Consider the following 11,461-nt stretch of genomic DNA (forward strand, 5'->3'; position numbering starts at 1 on the left):
GCTACAATTACACCAATCCCAAACAAATTTATAAAGGGCACTAGGAGAATAAGTTTCTGCCCATTTTCTAATGTAAGGTAGCTTCCAGGTGAATTATGTTTATAGGTAGATCAGATGAGGCAATAGGGAAATTAAATATTTATTACCTAACTAAATTGTTTGTCTAAAATCAGTGGGAGATCATATGGGCTAAATATTCACATCTCAAATTATTTCTCTCTTGAACATATTCTTTGCTTGAAGTCTAAGCCTTTCCTAAATTCCTCTCAGAGGTATCCTTTATTTAAGTAACTATACCATATGTATCTCCTTCTGTAATTATCAATTACTTTATATATATTTATTTTTCAATGGATTTTCATTGCTGGGAAAATGAAATATTTGAGGACTTACCTCAACCTGTACTCAAAACTTAACCCTTTTTTGTTTAAACCTTCAATTTTGACATCTCATTTTTGTGGTTGATCCACCTCTAAAATACAGATTTGAAACATCTACCTTCTGACTATCACCTTCTACCTTTGGGCTCAAATTTTCGACTCTCCTTAGGACAGTCACAATTGTTGGACATCAAGAGTCACAAGCCATTGGTTGAATCCCTTTCATGCTATCTTTCATCCCTTTCTTGTCCTGACTTTATTTTTTGTCTAGCTTAGATTCTATAGCCCATCATTTAACTACACTCTTGGAAATAATATAACCTCCTTTGTTTGCTCCTTCCATTGAAGTTGTTTAAAAAAAAACTAAATTCTGTTTAAATATCTGTTTCCTCTGTGAAAGACTGAAATTTGCTAGGAAAAAAATCCCTGAAATGAACTTACAGATTTCACATTAAATTTATTATTAGAAACGTCAGATGTAATTTCAATACCCAGAAATCTTAAATGTGTGATATCATTACAGTAAATGAGCCCATATTCACCAAGTTGTCCAGGACAGAATTCTAAGATTTATATTTGATTTCTACATTAAATACTTCAGTTCTAATTCATCATAAGTATATTGACTTGACTATTCTTCCAAAATTTGTTTATTCAAAGTCATTTCCTCTGCTACCAATATGGTCCATGCCACTACCATGTCTTACCTGGACCAGGTAATGGTCTTCTGCCTGACTTTTCTGCTTCTACCCTGTTTTCCTTCTTATTCATACCTCTTTTTGCTAAGACTTTTTTGATTTGCATTACCTAAACTAATGCTACCATGGTAATGCTCTATGATGGTACATGATAGGATTTTGTATACTTTATTTTGTATAATTACCAAAACTTTTGGCATTTCTTTGTTTTATACTTTTATCTGTATGGTCAAAAGGAAAGACTTTTAAAAATATTTAATTAAAAATAGTGTTTGTATGTGATTCAAAATTTTAAACCTTAAAAAGAATATTCAGTAAAAGAAATTCATTCTCCATTTCAGTTAGTATATTTCTGACTGCATATAGTAGAAGCTCCAAATAATAGTGACCACCAAATTACGATTTTTTTTCCTTTCATGTAGAAGAGTTTCAGAGATAGACATCCAAGGCTGAAACCACAGCTTCACCAGTTTCTCTCTTACTTCTTTATCATACTTAGAATCTGACTTTCATCCTCAAAATTGCTGATGGTTTGGGGTACCTGGGTGGCTCAGTCTGTTAAGCATCCGACTTCAGCTCAGGTCATGATTTTGCGGTTTGTGAGTTCGAGCCCTGCATTGGGCTCTGTGCTGACAGTGCAGAGCCTGAAGCCTGCTTTGGATTCTGTGTCTCCCTCTCTCTGCCCCTTCCCCAGCTCACACACACAGTCACTCTGTCTGTCTGTCTCTCAAAAGTAAGTAAACATTAAAAAAAATAGTTGCTGATGGTTTAAGCTGGAAATTCAGGTGTCAATCCTGTGCCTGTTCCATGGGAAAGGAGTGAGGGCTAATGACCTTTGTTTCTCAACGGAGTTCACATTAAAGAGTCTTCTTGGAAACCCCACCAAAGGACATCTACTAACATTCAGAATCTGAGAATCTGAGAGGTAGAGTATTTTAGCAGTATAGATGGGTACCCAAATAAAATTATGTTTTTTGATACTAAGGAAGAATAGGGGCATTGGGTAAACAACCAGCAATCTCTGAGACACCATTCTATTCTTGTCTGCCAAGCACACAATTTTCTTTCCCAGAAGCAACTGTTCTTACAAGATTCTTGTTTATCCTTCCAGAGGTAATTTGAATATTATACACACACACACACACACACACACACACATATATATATATATATATATATATATATACATATATATATATAATGTAAGAATATATATATTATATATAAGGATATATATTATATATAAGAATATATATTATATATAAGAATATATATAATAAAGTATGTATATATTATACATTTATTTATATGTATTCTTTGTATAGCATTAGAATTATTTTGTACACAAGTTCATTCTCTGAAGTTTTTGCCTCTTCCTTACTTAACAATATATCTTAGAAATTATTCAAATAAGTACATTTAAAGTTGCCTGTTTTCTTTTAACAAGCACATAATTAGAATGAACTCTTGGTGAGGACTGGAACCATGTTTGCCTTATTCACCATCGTATACAGTGCCTAATACAGTTTGTGGAGCATAGGTGGTAGTTAGTAGTTGTTTAATGAATGGGTCACACAAATAGCAAATGTCAGAGCTAGGGTTCAAATCTTGAATGGTTTTATCCCCATGATCTTATCCAGAATCTTGATGTGTTAGGTTGACAGATTTCCTTATACTGAACTCTCCTTGCATTCTTCAAAAGATAAATATAGTTGTCAGTTAAAAAAATGTTAAGTTTACTAAACTCAACTTGCTAGGATTTTGTTTAGGATATTAATACCTATGGTCATATTCATCAGTATAGTGGAGACAGTAGATAAGAGTCATTTAGAACACAGATATTGGAATCAGATTGATGTGGCTCTAAATGTAGGCTAACTGCAGTGAGTTTGGGCAAGGCTTCATCTTTCCATTCATCCCGTACCCAGTGGGGATAATAGTTCCTACTTCAGAGTTGCTCATTCATATCTAAGGGAGATGATTAAATGAGAAAAAATATAAAAGAACTTAAATAGTTTATGGATTGCCTGGGTGGCTCAGTTGGTTGAGTGCCCGACTTTGGCTCAGGTCATGATCTCACAGCTCATGAGCTTGAGCCCCTCATTGGGCTCTGTGCTGGCAGCTCAGAGCCTAGAGTCTGCTTCAGATTCTGTCTCTGTCTCTCTCTGCCCCTCCCTTCCTCTCTCTCTCTCTCTCTCTCTCTCTCAAATATAAATAAACATTAAAAAAATAACAAAAAAGAACTTAAACAGTTTAGGTCACTCAGAAATGTCATTCAAAACTTTAGAATTATAATAAAAGGGGTTGTTCTATAGCCTCTTTTCTTATAGTTTTTGACCATGTTTGCATGTCAGGTTTGTGCACCAGATCATTGGCCTCTGGACAAGTTCTTACCTTAATTTCAAACCACTCCATTCTTCACACCCCAACTCTGTACCTGCAGGAGTACCATAAGACAGGTCCCAAAGGACTCAGCTCTTCATCCCCTAAGTCTCTGCTTCCCAAGCCATCTTTTCCCAGCTGGGTCCAAAAAAGAGAGGGTAGGAGTGGAATAGGAACTCATAAAACTCTTCAGATGTATTCAGCAAAATTCCAGCACGTTTACCAATACAGCTGATATATCACAAAGGACTCATCCTTTATAACTTCTGTAAGTTCCAGGGCCAAGAGGGGATAGGACAGACTGAATTGGATCTCGATAGTCTGATCATTACCAACCTATCCATACAAAATCTGTCGCCCTCTACCAGTCTTTCCTCTCCTCCTTGACTCTTATCCTCTCTATATCCTATTTTCTCATCCCTATTGAGTGCCTTTCTTAGCACTTTGTCCTCTTCTAGCATTGTTTGACATAATCTTCACACCTGTTTATGCTTCTTCTCAAAGGCCTTTAGTAATGATCAGACCGAGGAAATTCAAGAAAATTCTTACCAGCATGTTAGGAGCAATAGAGTTGTTTTGTGTTTGTATTAAGGCAAAGGCAAAAGGTTTCTTATGTCAGATACCTAGCCCAGGGTTTTACCATTAACCAAGGAGCAGGCTCTTGAGGCACACCTGTAAAGAGTGGCATGCAGAAGTCCCTGAATTCCCACATGCATTTTGTGCCTTGCCCTGCCCCCTCAGTGACCACCATTAGTGGTATTGATCAGGACTTCTCCCTTCCATTCCTCAGTGTCCTCTTTAGCACACTGAAACTCTCCTAAATCTCCCCTTTTATTTTCCCTCCTTGAAATTTTCCATTAACGTAGAACACCAAAGCCCAATAATTCAAAAATCGTTTCAGTAGATTTTTATTAAGAGTCTGTGGGGTGTTAGAGGAATTTGGTGTGTATAAATACAAAAGTGTACCTTGTCTATCCTTAGTTACTTCACAGGGGGTGGAGGGAGACAAATAGGTACAAAAGCTATATGTTAAGTGTTATAGAGAAAAATGATAATAATGGTAATAAAATTGCCTTCTCAATAAACTACTTGTTATCTTACTTTCTTTCTGAATTTTAACCTTTCTCTAAACAATTAAGCATGCTACAGTATGTTTCATTCCTGTCTTGCTTTTTTCTTCACTTACAAACTTGAAATGAGTCTCTTAGCTGTATAGTCAACCCTCCCTATTTACACTTCCTCACTTATTAATTTCATTGCCCTTCCTTCTGAGTTCTGTTCCACCAGTCCAATGAACTACTCTTGTCCAGGTCACCATAAAATTTAATGGTTATTCATATTTTCATGTTATTGAACTTCTGCCGTATGTTGGCCATACATTACTTAAAATTTTCTCCCCAATTTTTCTTAGATCATCATATTGTTCTGATTTTCTTCATACTTTTCCAGACCCTCCTTCTATGGCTCTTTTTTATTTTTTCACCCTTGCAATTGCCATTTTCCAAGGTTTCAATCTCAGCCTTATGCTATTCTGACTACTTCAGCTATATAATTTTTTTTGAATTTATATCTTAGGATAAGATCCTTCTCATTTGTTCAAACTGCTCATTTCCAACAGTCTAAGATAATTCTCTATATAGAATTGTAAACACCTCAGTATTGATATATACTCATACACACAAAACCTGCTAATTCTCCTGTGTTTCACATCTTGGTGATTCTATTTATTCAAGTCAGAAAATTCTAGGCTTTTCACCTACTGTCTCTTTCATAACTGTCTATATTACCATGGGAATATGCCACTTCTTCCCATCCTCAGTGCTCAAACTTTCTTCAGACAACACTTCTCATCATAGATATTGTGGCTTCCATTCTTTTTGCTGCTACTGTCTCTACTTACTCAAATAATCCATAGCATTGTATCCAAAGTGAACTTCCTATAGTCCATACCCAGTCACTTCTCTCCACTAATGAAAATATTTCTTTATATTCTCTTTATGTGTGTGTGTGTGTGTGTGTGTGTGTGTGTGTGTGTGTATATATAGTCTCTTTATATGTAAGATTAATTCTAAATTCCTTAGCATAGAAAAGGTCTATCATGATCTGCTTTTCTCCCCCACCGCCCCAACATCATTTTCTGCTCTTTCTTTCAACTTCCCACCCTCTTGGCTCCAGTCAAATTAAATATTTCATAGGATCTCCCCCTGAAATTCCTCAACTTATTTCCATGCTTTTACACAACCCATTTCATATGCCTTAAATACACTGCCCACAGTTTTGGTGCACATCTAAGTTTTCCACATCCATCAAAGCTCAGCTAAGATGTTAGTAACTTTGTGAAGGCTTCCAAACTTTTCGTCTCAGGCTGATTTAGGAAATTTTATTTTGTGTCCCTCTATCACTCTGCTCATAAAACTAACAATTAATTTATTCTACAAATATTATTTGGCACCACTTCATGCCAAGTACTGCGCCAACTGGTGAACATGGTCTCTACTGTCATGGCATGAAATGTCTAACTGGACTTGGGGGAAGGAGTATTTAACCAAATTATTACATACACATCAACTGTGTTGAGGGGGTACAAAGTGCTGTGAGAACATAAAATAGGAGACCTTGGTTTTGTCTGGAGAGGATTAGAGAAAACCTCCCAGAGAATGGAATATTCAAACTGAGATATTAAGGATGGAAAAAAGTAAAGGGATGTATGTGTGGAAACATGGGATGCACAGTCTTCCAAGAGAAGTGGGAGAAGAAAGTGCATGTTATATTTGAAGATCTGAAAAAAAGGACAGTGTGGCTGGGGCTCTGGAAGCCTCAGGAGAGAGAGAGATCAGATTAGACTGGAAAATGGGAAAGGAGGCAAATGATATATTCATTCATTCATTCATTCATTTTCTTATTTATTAAATAATTTATTCAAGTAACTATGAGCACCTATAAAGGAATCTACCTATACACTGTACATATAGTGATGAAAAACATCAACAGACATGGTTTCTTCTCTCATGAACTTGTATCTAATAAAGTTAAGGATTTTGTTTTTTTTGCCTATTAACAATGAGAAGCCAATAGCATATTTTAAGTTGATGAGTGGCAAGATAATATTTATATTTGAAGATATTTCTCTGATTTCAATGTAGAGAAGGGTTTTATAATGAAACCTAGAATGCATTAAGAGGCAATTCCAGTAAATTTCACTCAAGAGACAATGATACTGTTTTTTTGGCTGGTGACAGTGGTGATGGAGATGTAGATCCAAGAGCTAATTAAAAGGCATATTTGACAGGTTTTGGTGGTGGGTTTGTAATGGGAAGTATAGGTGAAGGATATGTTCAAGATGGTTTCTAGCCTATGAGTTGTGGAATAGCCCATACACATATGCTATTCACTGAGAGAAGAGATGCTAGACAACCAGGCTTGGAAGAAAAATGGTAAATTAATTTTAGAGTTGGTGAATTTTGGATATCTGTGAAAGATGCAAGTTGATATATCGAGTAGGCATTTAGGAGGTGTAGGCAAGATATATAATTTAGTAATCATCAACATGGAGATGGTAATTGAGCATATGGAAAAAAGAAATGGAAGACAGGGTAGAAGAGATTAGCACGGAGGAGAGAAGAAAATCAAAGAGAACTCAGGACTGAACCTTAAAACCGATGTCAAAGTGGTGGATAAAAAAACACATGTAAGAGAAAATGAAGACACCAAGAGTGTGAGATAAACCAGGAGATTGTGATGCAAACAAAACCAAATGGAGTATGTCAGGAAGAGGATCTGGTCCATTGCTTTAGCAAGATTTAGAATCGACAGATGATTTTTTAAAAAGTTTATTTATCTATTGAGAGAGAGAAAGAGAGAGCATGGAGGAGGGGCAGGGAGAGAGGGGGTGGGAGAATACTAAGCAGTCTCTCCACTGTCAGCATAGAACCCAACAGGAGGTTCCCTCTCAAGGGCTGTGAGATTATGACCTGAACTGAAAGCAAGAGTTGGGTACTTAATCAGCTGAGCCACCCAGTCACCCCAACAGGTGATCTTTTTGAGAGGCATTTTGTGGAACTAATGGAGAAGGAGGCCATGCTGATGTGAACTGTAGAATGGATGTGAGGTGAGAACTGGAGACAGTGAGGGTGGCAGTGCTTGGAAGAAATTTGGGTGTGAAGGGAGGGAGATGGAAAAATAGCTGGAAGGAAATAAAGAGCCTTTTTATTTTTATTTTTAAAAATGAAAGATACTGGAGAATGTTTGAAAGACAAGGCAGATCCACTGAAGAAGGAAATATGACCCCAAATTAGGGAACAATTGATAGTGTAATTGCAAGGCTAGAAGGGCTACGATTCAGTGTAGGAAGTGGAAAGTTTGATGCATTGAGTATGGGCAGATTCTATATCAATGGGGGGAAATAAGGAAAGGATGGGAGAATGTGCAAATAGGTTGGTAAGTTTTATCTTGGGAAGTTGAAGAAAAATCTCATTGCACACCTTTTTTCTCTGCAAGGTAGTGGTTGATGTCCTCTTTTAAGAGAAGAAGTAGAGTTTGAGGTTTGAACAGAATGAAGAAGTTTTGAAAAAGGTTTTGGAAGAAGGGAAAGTTGATCAGGAAAGTTTTTTAGGATGGACAGGAAGCATTGAGGTCTCATTTAAAGTTGGTAACTATATAGTAAAAGCCATTTCTGTTACTTTAGGCTTATTCTAAGACCACTTGGGATGATCAGGTACAGATGCTGAAAGGTGAGTGGTTGTATTCAAATAGATTGGGGTTTTAGCAAAGGACTGGCTTAATCAATTTGACATTCTATTTTCTTCTAGTATACCATGAGTTTGTGGAGGGGATACAACAAAATTATCAATCCAAAATCATATTGGATATGGTAGTAGGTGAGCAGGTAATTAAAGGTTTTCTATCCCACATCAATGCCAATAATTATCTCAAAAACGCCTATTGAAGGATATTTTTCTCCACCATAGGTTTGATGCCACCCTCATCGTACACTAGATAATTGTAAAAACTAGGTGTGCTTTTGGCCTTTTTTATACTATTAACATTTTATTTTTCTTACACTGGTATCATACTGACATAATTTGTTGCACATTTTTAATGTTGTGAGGTTATTCCTTATCACTATTCACCTTTCAAATCTTAGTTTATTCACTGATTCCTTTTCCTTCGTAGACCATAGCTTTTATTTGTTGAGTCTCACCAGTCTATCTTTATGATATTGATTGGGATTTGCCTATTCAAGAAGAGTCTCCTATATATCACTAGCTGCCTAAAGAGTAAGAGGCACACTTTTGAAGTGGACTAAAAGAAATTGCTTCTTGTATCTGCCCATACAAAGAGTCCAGAAAAACCTCAGCTCCAGATTCATTCCATGGCATCACCCAGCAACTACTCCACTGCTCCAGCCTCTGAATTCCTCCTCATCTGCTTCCCTAACTACCGGAGTTGGCAGCACTGGCTGTCCCTGCCCCTCAGCCTCCTTTTTCTCCTGGCCATGGGGGCCAACGCCACCCTGTTGACCACTATCTGGCTGGAGGCATCTCTGCACGAGCCCATGTACTGCCTGCTCAGCCTGCTTTCCCTGCTGGACATCATGCTCTGCCTGACTGTCATCCCCAAGGTCCTGGCCATCTTCTGTTTGACCTCAGGTCCATCAGCTTTTCGGCCTGCTTCCTCCAGATGTTTATCATGAACAGCTTCCTCCCCATGGAGTCCTGCACATTCAGGGTCATGGCCTATGATCGCTCCATGGCTATCTGCCACCCACTACGATATCCTTCCATAATCACTGACCAATTTGTGGCCAAGGCTAATTTCTTCATAATCACACGAAATACCCTACTCACTGTACCTATTCCTATTCTCTCTTCCCAGCTCCATTACTGTGGGAAAATGTCATTGAGAACTGAATCTGTGCCAACTTGTCTGTGTCCAGGCTCTCCTGTGACAGTTTCACCCTTAACGGCATCTACCAATTTGTGTCTGGTTGGACGTTAATAGGCTCAGATTTCATCCTCATCTTCTCCTATACCTTCATCTTAAGAGCTGTGCTTAGGTTCAAGGCTGAGGGGGCTGCTGTCAAAGACCTGAACGCATGTGACTCTCATTTCATCCTCATCCTGTTCTTCAGCACCATTCTGCTGGTTGTGGTGTTGACAAACATGCCCAGAAAGAGGGTCCCCATGGACATCCTCATCCTGCTCAATGTCCTTCATCACCTCATACCCCCTGCCTTGAACCCTATTGTTTATGAGGTTCAGATCAAAGAGATAAAACAAGGAATTAAGAAATTGATGGAGACAGGGATGTGAATATATGAAATAGATCTAATTTCTTTTCTTCCTTCTCCTCAGTGATTTTGCCTAGACAGTGTATTGGAAAAAAGCTTGATGAGTATTTACTATATACTCTGAAGCTCACTTCATAACTGACCCAGATTTCTTCCATTCCTCTCTTCACCTGATTTTGGTGAAGGTAGGCAACAGGAAGAAACTGAGATTCCTTAATTGTGTTGAGCCCAGGCAATTTTATGTAAGTAAATTTAATCTTCACAACATTTCTGCAGGTGTCATTACTTCCTTTTTACATAGTAGGAAAAAAATGATGCTTTTTAAGATTGGAAACTGCTAAAGACCACATTATCTGGAAAATGGCAGAGATCAAAATCCAGACTCCAAAGCCCAGGTTCCTTCTACAGAAATTCCCCTTCAAGTGCAGTTGATGCTGGATACCTGACCTCTACCTTACTCTCCTTTGCTTGTGGTTTGTCCTTCTGGATATCTATTTCCTGCCTATACACACTTTCTTGAGAACTAGTGGGTTCTTAGAGATGACAGAATCCTGCCCAACAAAGCATCTGCAACCCTACAGGAGAAGAACGTTCATAATAACATATAGCAATACCAACCTCCTCTTCTATCTTATGCATTCTCACCATCTTCAGGGAGTCTTAGAAATGAGGATAAGTTGGGGGAGAGAGAGATGGGAGAAAGGAAGCCATTTCCCAGAAAATGGGGAAACTGACCAGTACGTTGGGTTGGCCACTTCCCCTAAATGTTTAAGCTACACAACCAGTGAATTGAAAATCAAATCTTATTTGATTTGTTGACTTTTGCTCAAGAGCTCTAGTTGAAAGTGAGAAGACATAGCAAAGTGTCAGGTTTCTGGATAATAGTGGGTCCGGTGAGGAGAAGAAAAGTCATACTGGTTATTTTCAGATTATTTAATGTAAGCAAATGGTTAAATGGATATTGGAAACCTAGAAACTAAAACAGGGGATACTGAAGTAATGGAGAGGTAGCACCTGTGGGAAGAACCTTACACTTGGGAAGAGTTTGGTCATTGGGCCCTAGAAAGTTGGAAGTGGGCCCATGGGGCTGTGTCTCACAACACTGAGGAAGGTGCTGCCTTGAACTGGTACAGTGTCACAGGAGCTCAGAAGAGGGGCCCTCAGAGCTGGGACTCAGATCTCTGAGGATGAATCCCTATCCTGCTGCTACCTCTGAGGGAGCTCAGTGAGGCTGATTTGACCGTGGGAGTTCCAAAACCAAATCCAAACCAAATCCAAACCAAACCCAAACCCAAATAAAACTGAAACTCAATATCCAACCAACCAACCAACCAACCAGCCCTGGAGACTAGAATCAATTCCACTGCCAGGTGAAGAGCCAATGCTTGGGGATACTGACAAGATAAGAACAGACAGGAAGAAGCAAGTATCCCTTGCCCTGCTTCAGCCTTCCAGTCTTTTCCTGTTGTTCTCTCTGGGTGAAAACTAACAGGGAGCCAGGTGTCTAACTAACAGAAGAGTCCCAGTGTCCAAGTCCCAGATCCCACAAGATCTGCATCCCAAAGCAGATCTGGATGGGTAGGTTTGAGGCTGAGAGACAAGAGTTAATGATTACACAACTCTTGTTGGTTCTGAGTCTGAGGGCTTGTGACTTGCCAGTGTTCACTGGCTCCCAGGGACTGGACACAGAATCAAGTTCTCCTGTTCAGGTA

General features: G+C 38.5%; 1 pseudogene; it reads left to right on the forward strand.

Moving 5' to 3' along the window:
- The first annotated feature begins 8,748 nt into the window (after window positions 1-8,748).
- On the forward strand, window positions 8,749-9,771 carry LOC109261335 (olfactory receptor 56A1-like; annotated as a pseudogene).
- The last annotated feature ends 1,690 nt before the right edge of the window (window positions 9,772-11,461 follow it).

Source organism: Panthera pardus, unplaced genomic scaffold, assembly GCF_024362965.1.
Source record: "Panthera pardus isolate Hobbes unplaced genomic scaffold, ASM2436296v1 HiC_scaffold_12, whole genome shotgun sequence".
NCBI classification, from domain to species: Eukaryota; Metazoa; Chordata; class Mammalia; order Carnivora; family Felidae; genus Panthera; species Panthera pardus.